Here is a 16,424-nt window from a genome sequence, read left to right on the forward strand (position 1 = left end):
TCTTTGAGCCTCAAACAAATAAAAAGATGGGCCAACGTCATTAGTAATCTGAAAAATGCACATGGAAACCACAGCGAGATGCGATTTGGCAAAAATTAAGAAACCGGGCCCTAACAGGTGGCAGAGAGGACAAGCAAGGAGAGGAAGGCTGGTTCATTGCCGGTGGGAAGGTGAACTGGTCCAGTCGCCCTGCAAAACACCTGTTGCTACCTAAGAGTGCGCAACATTCCCTTGCCCCACGGCCCGCGATTCCACGCAGGGAACACACTGCAGGGGAGGCCGCGCCCTCACAGGCCAGGAGACGTCCACAAGAACGCCCGAGCAGCAGAAGAGACCGACTGAGGAGGGCAGGTTCACAGAACGGAAGACCGCGCAATGGTGACAATGACTCGACCATAACTGGGAACACCAACATGGCGCTAAGGGAAAAGGTAGGGCTGTAGATGACATTCAGGACGGCCCCTTTATACAAATGCCAGAAACAGCCACAGCGCAACGAGACAGGTCCAGGGTCCTTTATTTTCTGAAACCCTGAGATAAGACAGTTCCGGAATTTCGAATCTGTGACGAGGTCGTATCCCGACTTACATAACCGCAGAGCCGACCGACGATCAAATCCAAAATACGTGTTTTTATATCACACGCGCATGTGGTTTGACCGTATTTGGTATATTTGAACTCTTCCAAAACAACAGAAATTCTTTAGGAGTGGAACGGGGGACTATTAACCAAAGGAAAGAGGCAGAGGGGTTTCTGGCTTGAATGACGGGGCGGGGGGGGTGCGGGGGGACACTGTTCCCAGAGATAGGATGCTCAGAAGGGACTTGAGGTTTTCCCTCTGTCTGGGACTCGGGGGCTTGAAGAACGTGGTGGCCCAAAAAACCGGCCATGGATACTTTGACAACCCCCCACCAAGAGGCGACGCCTGTGTCCCTTTCCTGTTGAATGCAGGTGGGCTTAAGACAGCTTTGACCAACAGAGGAGGGCAGAGCGCTGCCCCGTGACACCTGGGCCACAAACAGTTGGTCATTAAAGGCCCTACGCTTCTGCCTGGCTCTCGCAGACACTCGCTGTGAGACGGTCCTGCCCTGCCGCTCACCTTTGTGACCTTGGGCAAGTTCCTGAACCTCCCGTGCCTCGGTGTCCTCATCAGTAAAAGCAGGGTGATGGGATCTCCTGCACCCCCAGAGATGTGTGACGACATCAAGAGCCACGCTGCGAGATTCCACTGCCCGGTGGCAAGGAACGTGGGGCCCAGAGAGGCTCAGGGGCTGTGCCCAGGGCACACAGCCTGCGGAAGATGGGGATACAGGCTGCAACCTTCCCGCCACGGCACAGGGAGGAGGCCTGGCAGCCCGCACGTGTCTAGTCTCCCGAACGCTTTACAGAGAGAAAATAATTATTAACTGTAGAGGCTTAATGAGGAGAGGGAGCTGTAAGGATGTCTAATACCAATAATTTGTACCTATTTAAGAGCAAATGTGCAACAACATAGGCAACTGGGACCCACAGCATCAGATATGCTTCCTTTGCTTCTGGGGAAGCACAACTCAGCCCAGGGCGCTGGAGGCAAGACAGAAATCAAAATGTCCTCAGGGCTCCCAGACCCTGGCCCAGCTGGGGCGCACCTGTGGGGAAAACCACCGAGAGCCTTCAGTCCAGAAACCCAGGGGTGTGGGCGGAGAGAAAGGGAGGTGCGGGCGACCCAGCTGAGGTGGCGGGGAGCTGGTCAGGGGACCGGCGTGCACACGGCCCTCCCACCCTGGCTGCTCAGTCCCCTGCTGGGCGCAAGACCTTCCCCCTACACCGGCCTGTGGTAGCAGCTGCCTGCCATGGGCTTAGCCTTGCTCAAGAGACACAGAGCATCCAGACCACAGGGCCACCCTCTTGGCCCCTAAATGTCTCCCCACTCAGGGGCCCTGAAGTCCCTTCCAGAATAATTTTACAGAGACCTCTTTTGAAATGCAAATAGCACTGAGAGGCTATAATAAACCCCTGACCCCTTGATGGGTTGGCTCCTCAAGTCAAAGGGCCGGGGGCAGCCCAGGACTCCCCACGGGACAAAGGGCAGCTTTGCTCACACACCAAGAATCCCATCGGTCACTCCCTGCTCCACCTGCTCTGGCCAGGCACGGGGGTTCTGCTCACGGCGTCCCCAGGCCCGTGGGAGATGCTGGCGGGAGCACCGTGAGCTCACCCACATGCTGCCCGGGGGACCGAAGAGCCCAGTCACCCACCACCATCAACAGATCATTTCCAGGGACCCCCCCCCACCCCCTCCAGCTGAGTGAAGAGCTGACAAATCATTTTCTTTTGGAGAAAAGATCAAATATTGGCCCAGACGTCTATTAATTTGCAACTCACAACTGCCGAGAACAGAAAAGCAAGGATTTTTTTTCTCCTGGTTAAATATTTGCTAAGAAAATTCCGATCCTAAATTTCAAGAGTCTGCTTTCGCATCACATTAGCAAGGTAGCACGCTGTGGTTTCGATCATTAACCAGGAAGCCTTGTGGAGGAAGCAGGAGAGAAGTCACGGCACCCTCGCGGGGAACATAAATCTTGCAGCAAATCAAGAAAGCCGAGCATCTTAAGCACCCTTTCCCTCCCGTCTCCCCTCCGTCCTACGTGTGCTTCTTCAGCGGTCTTTTAATTACTTTTCTTGGGCTTCCTTCCCCTCCATCCAGATGGTGAAATGAGCCTCCAGTATTCACAGAGCAGGACAAAGATACTTTCCACCTCGCATTTGCTCCTGGCGGGAGACAAGCCTCCTTCCTCATATTTGCTCGGTGGCCCCCCTCTGTGGCCTTTGTTAGCAGCCCCCCCCCACTCCCATCCCCTGAAATTAATGAGCTGCGGGCCTATTCTGGAGTCGGCGAGCGAGCGCATTCAAGAAAGACTCAAAGCGCGCTAAGCAGCTTCCGTCTGGCTCGTTATCGGGGAGGCTCGAGGGGAGGGAACATCTCAAGTGAAGCTCAAAATAACGTGTGGCCGGCTGACACCCCGTCCCCTGTAACCCGCCCCGGGTCGGAGCGTCTCCAAATCGGAGAGCAGCGCATCTCCGAGACGGGCTGCTGACCCGGCTCGTCGTCCACTTCCATCCACGACCACACCGTCTGTGCTCGCCAGGGGCCCCGTGCAGTCCCCCCGGGGAACGCCGGGCCCCACAGTCCAGGGAACGGGCCGGAGCCGGGGCGACCAGCGGCCGCCCTCGGGCAGAGGGAGAAAACGGAACCGTATTCTGCCTCTGCGAACCACAGTCGGCCTTTATGACGACGATGGCCTTCTCTGCTCTCAACACGATCTCACACGGCCACGTGTCAGGACACGGTCCGGTAGGAATGTCCCGAGATGCATCCTGGGCGGTTCCCCCACGCCCACCTGCCGGCCCTGTTCCCTAAACGTCGTAGGGTCTCACCTCTGCTCCCCACCTGTGGGCCTCCTGGCTGTCCACCAAGCACCTGCCGTGCGCGCGCTCCCGCCTCCGGCCCCCGCCCTCCTCCACGCGATGCCTCCCTCACGCTCACACGCACACACGCTAACGCACTCACGGGCACGCATGCACGCTGCACGCTCACAGGCGCACTCACACTGTTGCAGAACGCCTGCTCCAAGTCGGCTCTGGCGCCTTCCGCGTGGGTCTGAACGGATGCAGAGGTCAGGCTAATAGCAGATATCCTATTATTAAGCGATTAAGAGACGACTTACAAGTAACAAATTGGACTTCCCTCGTGCAGCGCCCCAAGGTCCCGATGCAGAAGTTCGCGCAGGGGTCACCGCAGCCGACGACACTTACAAACTTGTTTACGATGAAAAATTATTGGGCATGATAAATCTTTTTAACGATCCTAATCTGCAACCCAAACTCAAATTAACTAATTAAAACTGTTGCCACTCATTAATTCAACAAACATTGCGGCCTTCTGTGAGCCAGGCCCCGATCCAGGGGCGCCAAGGGGAAAGACCGAGGCAGTCTTGCCCTCCTCAGCCTCAGGGAAGGAGGTGACAGCCGGGGCCACAGACAATTCGGATGGGAAGTGCCATGGGGGGGGCGTCCAGGGTAAGAATGAAGGTGTGGGGGGTGGGGGGCGCCTGGGTGGCTCAGTCAGTTAGGCGTCCGACTTCGGCTCAGGTCATGATCTCAAAGTTCGTGGGTTCGAGCTCCGCGTCGGGCTCTGTGCTGACGGCTCAGAGCCTGGAGCCTGCTTCGGATTCTGTCTCCAGCTCTCTCTCTGTCCCTCCCCTGCTCATGCTCTGTCCCTCTCTCTCAAAAATAAACATTAAAAAAAAAAAAGAAAAGAATGAAGGTGTGGGAGGAAGAAGGGTGCCAGGGTACTGGGGGGGGGGGAGAGATTTCAGGGTGCTGGTGGGGGGAGGGGTGCCAGGGCCCTGGTGGGGGAGGGAAAGGGATGCCAGGGTGCTGGTGGGGTGGAGGGAGGGAAGAGGGGTGCCAGGGTGCTAGTGCGGGTGGGAGGAAGAGGGGTGTGGGGGGCTGGGGGGGGCTGGGGAGAGGGGTGCCGGAGAGCTGGGGGTGCTCGGGGGAGGGCGTCAGAGCTGGTGGCTGGAGGGGCAGGAGCCACCGTGAGCCTCAGCAATGAAGGCTGGTGGTCAGCTCGCTCAGAGCTGGTATCTGTCCCTGTAATGTCACGCCCCTGGTGACAAAGGGAGCCCAGTGTGCCCTCTCTCCCAGAGGCACTCACAGGAGAGCTACGCCGCAGGCCCGCACCCTCCCCGCTGGGCCTCGAGGGGCACGTGGCCGGTGGGGACACAGGGATGGCCTGGGAGGCCGAAGCAGCAGGTGGGCCTGGGGGACGTGGCCGCCGTGTCCTATGAAGGAGCCCAGCCTTCCCTGTTCCAGAGCCTCGGCCTGTGACGGTCGCCTACAAGGACCCACGTGCAGCCAGGAGGACACGTGTGCAGCATCCACAGGGGCACCAGTGAACCACATGTGCTCACGTGTGCGTGCACGTGCACCTGCCTGAGCGTGTGCACATGTACATGCGTGTGGACCCAGTGGGACTGTTAGGGAGACGTGGCTTTACTTGCCAGAGTCCCCAATTCCGACGGGCGAGTGGGCACAGGGAGGTGGGTCTCCTGCACCGCCCACACGCCTCCCCAGTCCCGCCGCAGCAGGAACTTTCCAGAAACAGCGTTTGCCGCTGAAGAGAGGAGACCGCTCCTTCGCCCTGCGGTGGCACTTTTCAGCATGTGACATCTGGGGTCACCGTGGCAGGAAGGGATAAATCGGCTCAGGCCCCCAGAAGGGGCCACACCCCACGCAGCCAGGGCCAGGCCACTTTCCTGGGGGTCGTACACGGTCCTGGAGGAACGGCCAGGAACCGAGCTCTTCCGAAGCAAATAATTGTAACCAGTCTCAGGGAAGGCCTAATTGCGTTCTCTTTGGTCGGAATTTCTCACCAGCAAGTGGCTGTTGTTCCCAGTTCCTCAGGCTGCCACGCCAAAAGTGCCAGCCGGTAACTGCCTCGGGGTTACTTCTGGGTGTGGGTGGCGTGCATTCTGACGTGGTCCTTTAACGATTAACCCGAGGCCCGGCTTTCCCACTGCTTCTGCTCTGGGGACAGAGCAAAACGCCATCTATCGCCACCGCCGTGAAGGGTGTGCGGACGGCGGGAGGACAGGGGCCTGAGTTCCGGGCCCCCCCGCCTTTGCAGGTGCAGGGTGGCCGTCCCACTCTTCTAACCCAGGGGGCAGCCACCGCTCGGCTTCTGAGGGACCTCCGCTGCCCCAGCCTCCCCAAAACTCAGAGATGATCGCCAGCCCAGTCCTCTGCAGGCCAACAGAGGCCAGCGCTCGGAGCAGGCCTGGGTTTCTCTCTTAAGCCCTCAGAACAGCTTTCGGTCCGTCCAGGAAAATGCTCGAGTTTCCTACCCTCCGTGGCCTCCAGGTTCCAAGGACAGCAAGGTCTCTGGCCCGGCCTGGTCAGCGTGAGAGCAGGCCCTTCCTTCCCCTCACGGCTCGGCCTCACATCCTGCAGGGCTGAGCTGGCCACAAGGGAGGCTCTCCAGAACCGCTGGGCTCCCGTGTGCCCCTCAGACTCACGGGGTCCGCACACGAATTCACATCTGATGAGACAAGACCTGAGAACAGAGTCTCCAGGGTCCCCAGGAGCGCCGAGCCAAGCTGGGCTCCAGAAACCCCCCACCCGTAGCCAACGTCCACACGCTCTTGTTCTCGGTCTAAAGGTTTGAGTCGCGTTGAGAGATGGAGCAAGGACACTCGCCTGGGCACTCTCGGGTCACGATCATGTCAACACCTTGGAGACGTGACCTGGAAGTGAAGGAGCCACTTCATGTAGCACCAGCGGCAGCCTGCAGATGTGGGGGGCTGGGATTCCCTTTTAAGCGACAGAAGGGGCGCCTGGGTGGCTCAGCTGGTTAAGCTCCGACTTCGGCTCAGGTCATGATCTCACGGTTCATGGGTTCGAGCCCCGCGTCAGGCCTTGTGCTGACGGCTCGGAGCCTGGAACCTGCTTGGGATTCTGTGTCTCCCTCTCTCTCTGCCCCCTCTATACTGGACAACCTGGGAGGGAGAAGGGGACGGAGAGCCGCTGTAACCCGTGACGGCCAAAGCTGGATGTCCACTCCAGGACGCCTCCCCGGCTCCGGGCGGATCCTGGGGTGCGGGCACCCCTGTTCGTTCCAGAAACGAGGCTGACCCTCATGCCTGGTGCTGCCGGCGACCTCCATGCTCACAGGCCAGGCTCATCCCAAATCCCCACTTCCCGTTACAAAATTCAAACGTGTCGTCGGCCGCGTGGTCTTAGCGAATGTGTCTGTGTGCCATTTATATAAACGAGCGACAGAGAGCTTTTGCAATTTTCGCTCAAAAACACAGTCCCGTCTCACTGCCCTGAAGTCCTTCCCAACCGAACTCCAACCACAGACGAAAATCACCCCTTTAATTCTCTTTTCCATTCAAGTGACCCCAGTACTTGGGTTGCTCTTACGTGGATGCGTTTTCCTGTGCGCCAGAAATACGCTCTTGGTAACAGGAGGAAGGACTGGAAGGTAGACAAAACGAACATGGAAAGTATTTAAACTTTCTCTGGGGACAGAAAGGTAAGTATATAAGGAACCAGACTGAACCAATCCTTCTGTCCAGCCAGTCAGGCCTCCTGGGCACCACCGTCACCAGGAAGCCCTCCCCTCTGTCTGTGTGTCTCTTGGGCCCGCAGGGACCACAAGGGAGTGGCTCCTCTAGAAAGTTCGTTAGGTCCCAGCGCCTGCTGAGGGACAGAGGGGTAAACTACGCGGGGGCGGGGGGGGGGGGGGCTCTCCTGACACGCAGGTGCCCAGGCGCCTGGGAGAACTTCATGTGACCACCATGTGGGCCTCTGGTCTGTGGCCGTGGGACCTGTGGGTCCGAGTGCGGACCGGCCCTGCGGGTCTGTGCGGCTCCACCCAGGCCAGCCCAGGGCAGGGCCGTGCGCCTTGTCTCCCACGCTGGGGGTCCTCTAGCAGAGCTGCGCTAAGCCAACGCCTGCATGTGGACACCCATACCTCCCAGCCTTCCTCGGGGCGAGGTTCTGAGCGGACCTGGTTACGAGATAGAGGACGCGGGTGCAGGAGAGTGCCCACTTCGAGTGCTGCCTTTGCAGGACAGCACGCGTGCGGGATGGGAGTGAGGGGGGTGCCGAGAACCAAGACCCCTCCTAAGATGCTCCACGCCGGAGGACATGGGTTTTATAATCCCACAAGGAGGTGCCCCGGGAACTCTGCCACCAAAGACAGGATCTACTTCCACAGGGACACACGGCTTCGTCTCCTGGCGGGGCGAATGAGGTGATTAGTGACACGTGACGGGGGCAGGAAGATGTTGCAGACCAGCAGCCAAGTCAGGAAGATCACACACACAGAGGCCACAGGTGATGCGAGGTGCTTGTTGCCATGGTAACCCCAATGGCAGAGAAAACTTCCAGCATCCCGTGATGTGCCGAACGCAATGGTCAACGGAAGAGAAGTGTCCGGCTTCTGTGGGCCATGACGGGTCTCTCTGAGACACCAGAGGACAACTGCCGTGAGTTTTTGATCCTAGATCTCTCGACACCCTTGATCCTTGGCTGTTACAAACAAGACATCACAGGTCACTTCTTGGTGACTCTGTCTGTGTTTTCTGGATCTACACAACTGCAGGGGCTCCAACACTGGTTAGCACATCTCTTTTTAACTCTATCAGGAGAAGACCTTACTCACTAGAAAAAGTGTGCAGGCCCCACTACTAACTTCACTGGCTTAACAGGCTATCCACATTCGCAGCATAGGATGTGGACCGCCATTTGCTTCTCAGGAACAGTATTTCCCGCAGGAAGCCCCCATTCGCTAGCGGGTTGTAACATCCTGCAACCCGGAACACATCTCCCATGGAAACAGCATAATCACGGATGACTACATTTACCAGCTAAGCTACAGCACGTTTTGAAAGACGGGGTGAGGGGCCACAGTGTGCAGAGAACCTAAGTGTCCCCGGCTCACCCGCGGAACAGGCACATGTCAAGGGTGAGGCACTGAGGAGCGTCCCTGACCAACCCCTATGCTGGATCTGGAGACTGTTAACTACAACTGGTAACAGCAGCCGATCCCTACTAAATGATGAGATGGTGACCCCAGGTCATTAGTGCACTTGGCACCTGCCCAAACCCAAAGTAAATCTCTCTAGATGAAGACAATAGCATCCTAAACTTCATATGATTTCTATGAAGGATTATGAAAACACAACGTCCAGCACATAAAAATAACCAGGCATACAAGGAGACAAAACAAGCTGAATGAAAATCAACAGCCACGGGGACAATGAGAAACAGCCCCATAAGAGTTGTAAAATGCAGACTTTAAAATTCTGTGCTCCCCACGTTACACAAGACAAGACAAAGTTTCATCAGGAACACGCTGACTGTAGAAAAAGTCCATGGCAGATAAAAATAACCAAAAAAAGTTCTAGAACTCAATAATACAATAACCAAAATTAGGGATGCAGCAAATGGGTTTAAGAATAGATCACACACGGGTGGCACCTGGGTGGCTCGGGCGGTTGAGCGTCCATCTTCGGCTCAGGTCATGATCTCACGGCTTGTGAGTTCGAGCCCTGCGTCGGGCTCTGTGCTGAAAGCACAGAGTCAACTTGGGATTCTCTCTCCCTCTCTCTGCCCCTCCCCTGCTCACAGGTGCACTCGTGTGTATGCTCTCTCTCTCTCTCTCTCTCTCTCTCTCTCTCTCAAGATAAATAAACATTTAAAAGAAAAAAAGAATAGATCACACTATGGGGCACCTGGCTGGCTCAGTTGGTAAAACGTGTGACTCTTGATCTCAGGATTGTAGGCTTGAGCCCCATGTTGGGTGTAGAGATGACTTAAAAAATAAAATATTAGGGGCTCCTGTGTGGCTCAGTCAGTTAAGTGTCCTACTTCGGCTCAGGTCATGATCTCAAAGTTCATGAGTTTGAGCCCCGCGTCGGGCTCTGTGCTGACGGCTCAGAGCCTGGAGCCTGCTTGGGATTCTGTGTCTCCTTCTCTCTCTGCCCCTCCCCTACTTGTGCTCTGTCTCTCTCTGTCTCTCAAAAATAAATAAATGTAAAAAAAAAAATATTTTTTTTAATAAAATCTTAAAAAAAAAAGAAAAGAAAAGATTACACCCTGTTGTTGAGAAAGTTAGTGAACTGGAAGAAAGGTCAAAAGAGAATATTCAGAATGAAGCAAATTCAGAAAGAAAAAGGCAGGCAGACTATCCTCATGGAGGGTAATTCAGCTCTGATTTCTTCATTTATTCCTTGTTACTTGATTGGCTGTACATTTTTTTTTTTTTTGTAGGCTCCATGCCCACCATGGGGCTTGAATTCAGGACCTTGAGATCAAGAGTCACATCCTCTCCTGCCTGAGCCCACCAGGCATCCCAATTGGCTGTGCTTTTAGACATATGGAGTCTGTTTTCTGGGCTCTCTAGTCAATTCTGCTGGCTTATCTGGCTATCCTTGGCCCCTGGCAGACCCTCTTAATTACAATGACTTTCTAATAAGCCTTGGCATCCAGCAGACCAGGTCCCCCACCTTGCTCTTCTTCAAGATGGCTTTGGTTCTTCTCAGCCCATCTTATTTACATGTATATTTACGTACAATTTTACTTACATATAAAATTTATATGGGTTTTGGTTACTACTGCACTAAATCAGTACAACAGTCTGGGGAGAAATGACATCTTTACAATACTAAGACTTCTACTCCATGAACATGGTTAGCCACTCCCCCACCCCCACCCATGTGCTTAAGTCTTCCTAAATTTCTCACAACATTTTACTTTTATTAGATTTATTTTTGGTTATTTGATCTTTTCTGCTCTCAAAAACAAATAAATGTCACTTCATTTTCCATTTATTGTTGGTACACAGAAACACACGTAATTTTGCGTATTATCCAAGTAGCAGCAATCCTGCTGAACTCGTTATTTAAATCATTTATTTGCATATTCTCTTGGGTTTTCTTTGTAGGTAACGATATCATCTGTGAATAATAGCAGTGTTATCATCCGTAATAGAGTGTTATGTTTACATGTAGGTGGTTTTTTTTTTTTCTTGTCTTATTGCCTTGGCTAAGACCTACTACGACGTAGCATGCCTGGCATCTAAAACAAAGTTCGGCCAACAGTAGAAACCAAATGAATACTGATTGAGAAAATGGATAACTTGTATTTTCACAAGCCGCCCAAACGGAGCTAACAGATCACCAACAACCAGCATCAGCACACATCTCTGCTCAAGAGTTCACTACTGGACTTCATGCCAGGAGGTCCTAATCCTGCTTCTGAACAAACACACGGGTCTGCGCAGGGTCTGAGATGGTAAAGACCACCTGACCGTGAAATAAAGACAGAAAAAAAAGGGGGGAGAGAGAAAATTGCTCAAAGAAAGAAACACGACCTACGTTGTTTGGAGTCAATATGACACCTCTCCTAGAGAAATGGACTGAGAAATTATTATTTTTTATTTATTGTGGAGAGAGAGTGTGTGTGCACACACACGACTGTGCATGAGCAGGGGAAGGGCAGAAGAGAGGGAGAGAGAGACTCCCAAGCAGGCTCCGCACTGTCAGCGCAGAACCGGACTCGGAGCTCGATTATCACAAACCGTGAGATCGTGACCTGAGCCGAAACCAAGAGTTGGGCACTTAACCAACTGAGCCACCCTAGGCGCCCCGAGAAATTATTTTAATTAATAAGACCGCTTGATAAAATGGTCGGGTGCAAAACCACAAGACAAAAATTCATTACTTTTTAACACCCAGCAACAGCCAGTCAGAAAATGCAATGGAAAACACACAGACCTTATCACAAGAGCACCAAACCCCACAAAATCCCTAGAGATGAGCCTAAAATGAAACACGTATGTGGAAAACAAGGTTGGTTTTACTACAACACGCAGAGGTGACATTAAAGAATGAAGAAACATTCCATGTTTCTAAATAGGAAAACACTGTAGGGACGCCTGGGTGGCTCCGTCGGTTGAGCGTCTGACTTCAGCTCAGGCCATGCTCTCACAGTTCGTGAGTTCGAGCCCCGTGTCGGGCTCCATGCTGACGGCTTAGAGCCTGGAGCCTGCTTCAGATTCTGTGTGTGTGTGTGTGTGTGTGTGTGTGTGTGTGTGTGTCTCTCTCTCTCTGCCCCTCCCCTGCTTGTACTCTGTGAGTCTCTCCCTCTCTCAAAAATAAACATTAAAAAAAATTAACAGAACAAAAACACTGTAGAGAAACCACTCTGTTCCAAAGTGTATTCGTTTCCTGGAGCCGCCGTAACAAAGTACCACAAAGTGGGTGGCATAGCCCAATATCCTTTGGCAGCTGGGGGGGCCTAGGTCTGAAACCCAGGGGCGAGCTGGGCAGGACTGGCTCCTTCTGGAGGCTCCCATGGAGAACCTGTTCCCTGCCTCTTCCAGCTCTGGCGGTGACCAGCAATCCTTGAGCTCTTGGCTTGGTCCTACACCACCCACCACCCAATCTCTGCCCCTGCCCTCACGGACCCTTCTTCTCTCCACGCCCCCTCTCCTCCTCTTCTCGGGACTTGTCATTGGATTTAGGGTGTCCACCTTAAGTCAAGAAAATCTCACCTTGAAATCCGTAGCGTCACTACACCTGCAGAGGCCCTTTTTCAAGTAAGGTCACATCCACAGGTTTCGGGTACCTGTACCTTTTTGGAGAGCCACTATTCAACCCACTGCACGAAGTAACCCATAAACACAATGTAATTCTCACCAAAGTTCCCAGTGGAATTTAAAAAAATATATATGTTTATTTAGTTATTTTTGAGAGAGAGAGAGAGAGAGAGAGACAGAGAGAGGGAGGGAGGGCAGAGAGATAAATGAGAGAGAATCCCAAGCAGGCTCCACATTGTCGGCACAGAGCCCGACACGGGGCTCGAACTCACCAACCACGAGATCACGACCTGAGCCAAAATCAAGAGTCTGGACTGAACTGCCCCCAGGAGATTTGTGTTTAATTCAACAGCCCTTTTTACAAGGTGAGCATTAAGGTTGCATAGAAGAGAAAATCCCTAAGAATGGCCAAGAAAATGGCCAATTTTTTTCCCAATAAATGGAAAAAAAACCAGCTGGCTTTCGGAACATGCTATAACGTACTTGTCATTAAAACAGCATGATGGTGTCGGGTAGGAAGGGCCACATGGAAACTGCCATGGGAGCGCCTTTCCAGATAAAGGGGAGGGGCGTGAAGTCCGCAAATAAAGGTGTTGATACAGCTGGGGAAACCAGCCTTTGCCTCCCACCATCGCCCAAAACAGAGCCAGGCATGGCAGGGAGATAAGACTGGAAAACATGGAAATAAAACCTGGGGCACTTTGATGACCCTGGGCTGGGATGCTCAACCCCAACCAGAAACCACCTAGAGAAAGAGCAGGAACTGGCCACGGAAGAAACGCTAATGGTCAAGACACTGTTTGAAAAGAAGCTCCCCCTCAAAGGAATCAGAGACAGGTAAAGACTGAACAATGGGCTATTTTTTTTAATTTTTTCACGTTTATTCATTTTTGACGGGGAGAGAGAGAGGGAGACAGAGCACATGCGGGGGAAGGGCAGAGAGAGAGGGAGGCACAGAATCCGAAGCAGGCTCCAGGCTCCGAGCTGTCCGCACAGAGCCTGATGCGGGGCTCGAACTCACGGACCGTGAGATCATGACCTGAGACGAAGTCGGACGCTCAACCGACTGAGCCACCCGGGCGTCCCACCAGTGACGTATTTTTGGAAGACAATTTGGTGATCTGATCGAAACGTAAACACTCCCGTATATGCTCTGATGCTGCAAATTCACTTGTTACGTGTCTATTTATTCAGGGAGCCGTGGTGTAGACTGGCGTAGACACAAAGACTGCCGTCCCAAGGATAGTCACGACTTTGTTACAGCAGCAAGAACGGGGACATGGGGGCACCTGTGTGGCTCGGTGGGTTAAGCGCCCAACTCTTGATGTGGGCTCGGGTCATGACCTCATGGTTCCTGAGATCGAGTCCCCAGTCAGTGCAGCGCCTGCCTGGGATTCTCTCTCCCTCTCTCTGCCCTTCCCTCCCCTCAAAAATAAGTAAACAAACATTTAAAAAGCTGCTTTTGCTTTGGGGGCCGTCGGTTGAGTGCCTGGGTCTTGCCTGGAATCGCGGTCTCTCGGTTGGTGGGTTCAAGCCCCGCTACGGGCTCGGGGCTGAGGGTGCCAAGCCTGCCTGGGCTCCGTTCTGCCCCTCCCTCTTCTCCCCCACTTGCACTCGCTCATGCTAGCTCTCTCTCTCTCTCAAATAAATTAAAAAAAAGAAAAAGGAACAGGGACACAGCCCGGGCTGCCCCTGACCCCCCCCCCCACCCCCAGCACAAGCACAGGGTATCCCTCCACTGGGACTCTTAAACTGGGGGGGGGGGTCAGCACCCCCCTTGCCCCAGGCCCATGGCCCAGCCACCTCTTCTCAGACCCCCAGGCCACCAGATGTCCAGCCCCTCCTAAAGCAAAGCCCTGCCCCCTCTCCTCGGGAGCACCCCAGGCCCCGTGGGCCCCTGTCCCCCACGGGAGCCCTAGCCCCAGGCCCACAGCGCTGCTCTCATAGGAATGCTCTAATAGGAAATCCGGGACTCACAGCCCCCAGGGACGCAGGGGACACAAGGAAAGTTCTCGGATCATGGCAGCAAACCCCGGTGCAGGGTTTCAACTCCTTTTATACGGAGCTGCCGCAGCCCCTCCCCCAAGGCTGGGGTCACATTCACAGCCCCGCGGTAACCACGGAAACGGGCAGCCCCCGGTTGATGAGTAACCCCGGGGACAATGACAGCGGCGGCTGGGGCCTATTCAGATGACTGGGCGGGCTGAATGGGAGCCCTGCACAAAGGCCACTGGCAAAGTGACGCGGGCTCCCGCTTCCAAAGGGGCGTAAATGACGCCATAACTTGTCACAAAAGAACAGAGGCCCTCGCGGCCCACACCTGTCACACCAACGCTTGTTGATCTTTGGGGGAATTTACAACAATGACTCTGCGGGCGCGCGGCCACAGGGCACTTGGCCGGAAGTGTCCTTTAGAAACATCCTCTGGTCTACCTTCCAGGGACCTGAAGGCATTCAAATGCACAACGAAACGCCCCAACACGCCCCTCGCCTGGAGACTAGAGACTGGAAAGCGGCCTGGAAGCGGGGTGGGGTGGGGGGGTGCCCGGAGCGCCAGTAACCATCACTGGCTACTTGTCACCAGGCGTTACCGGCCACACACCTCAGGCCACAGCTGAAGACTCTCCACGAAGGCAGAGCTTTGCAGGGTTATTTTAAAACCAACATCACCCTTCGGTATCTGAACGGCTCCAGCGGGAAAGAACTCGAACGCGTCTTTCCACGAACTCCCCGGAAAGAATTCCTGAATATTTCTTACGCTCGCTCTGGCGTAATCGCAAGCTTCCTCGACCTGAACTGGAAATAAAGACGAATCGCACGATCGTCATCATTCAGGGACGTACCAGGGAAGTCTCTTCCGAAGGAGCAGGGCAAGATCGTTCCGTTTTCGATCAACTACGCAGAAAAGCGGTCCACAAGAAGAGAGGAGATTTTACTGGACAATAAGCTATCGAAATCACTAGCGACAAAGGCCCCTCTCCCGGAGCCCTGATGGCAGGGCCAATACTCTGCCAGGTGCTTTGCAAACACCTGTGAAATAAGAACCACGGTCCCCATTTGTCACACAAGGAAATAGAGGTTCTGAGAGATTAAGTGACAGACCCGAGGTCACCAGGTGAGTGACATCTGAACCCCACGATCGCTCCCCACATTCTCCTGCTTCTCTCTGACGTTTGCTCCCTTAACCTTAAATACTGAACAGCCTGGGCCAAGTCAGGAAGGTGGAACAGGAAGAAGAGACTTTAAAACACCTCCCGTGGATGGGGTGCCTGGGGGGCTCAGGTCATGATCTCATGGTTCGTGAGTTCGAGCCCCGCATCGGGCTCTGTGCTGACAGCTCGGAGCCTGGAGCCTGCTTGGGATTCTGTGTGTGTGTCTCTCTCAGCCCCTCCCCTGCTCACACACTGTTTCTCTCTCAAAAATAAATAAACATTAAAAAAATAAATTAAGGGGCGCCTGGGTGGCTCAGTGGGTTAAGCGTCCGACTTCGGCTCAGGTCATGATCTCACGGTTTGTGGGTTTGAGCCTCTCGCTGGGGCTCTGTGCTGACCACTCAGAGCCTGGAGCCTGCTTCGGATTCTGTGTCTCCCTCTCTCTCTCTGTCCCTACCCCTGCTCATGCTCTGTCTCTTTCTCTCTCAAAAATAAATAAATGTTGGGGCACCTGGGTGGCTCAGTCGGTTAAGCGTCCGACTTCAGCCAGGTCACGATCTCGCGGTCCGTGAGTTCGAGCCCCGCGTCGGGCTCTGGGCTGATGGCTCAGAGTCTGGAGCCTGTTTCCGATTCTGTGTCTCCCTCTCTCTCTCTGCCCCTCGCCCGTTCATGCTCTGTCTCTCTCTGTCCCCAAAATAAATAAACATTGAAAAAAAAATTAAAAAAATAAATAAATAAATGTTAAAAAAAAATTTTAAATACAAATAAAATTAATTAATTAAATACATAAAGGATAAGCAATCTAACTGCAAAAGCAAACTGGCAATTTTCAGAACAATTAGGGATGATGGACAAACATGAAATACTGTTCCCTTTCCCTAAAGAAGGGTGCAAATCAAGAATATAAAACATTTTTAAAAATTTTTTTTATGTTTGTTTTTGAAAAATAGGGAAACGGAGCATGAGCGTGGGAGGGGCAGAGAGAGAAGGAAACACAGAATCCGAAGCAGGCTCCAGGCTCTGAGCTGTCAGCACAGAGCCCGACACGGGGCTTGAACCCATGAACTATGAGATCATGACCTGAGCTGAAGTCGGATGCTCAACCGACTGAGCCACCCAGC

The 16,424-nt window shown here is 53.8% G+C and overlaps 1 protein-coding gene and 1 long non-coding RNA gene across 2 annotated transcripts in view; one reads left to right on the plus strand and one right to left on the minus strand.

The window, feature by feature from the left end:
• The window catches only part of CELSR1 (cadherin EGF LAG seven-pass G-type receptor 1), a 138,119-nt gene that overhangs the window by 95,841 nt on the left and 25,854 nt on the right, over positions 1-16,424 (minus strand). The window lies entirely within an intron of this gene.
• Positions 12,464-16,304, plus strand: LOC122472921. Its single transcript, XR_006294554.1, has 3 exons — positions 12,464-12,988; positions 14,592-15,266; positions 16,254-16,304. It is a non-coding gene; the product is annotated as an uncharacterized LOC122472921 (long non-coding RNA).

This window comes from Prionailurus bengalensis, chromosome B4 (assembly GCF_016509475.1).
Source record: "Prionailurus bengalensis isolate Pbe53 chromosome B4, Fcat_Pben_1.1_paternal_pri, whole genome shotgun sequence".
NCBI classification, from domain to species: Eukaryota; Metazoa; Chordata; class Mammalia; order Carnivora; family Felidae; genus Prionailurus; species Prionailurus bengalensis.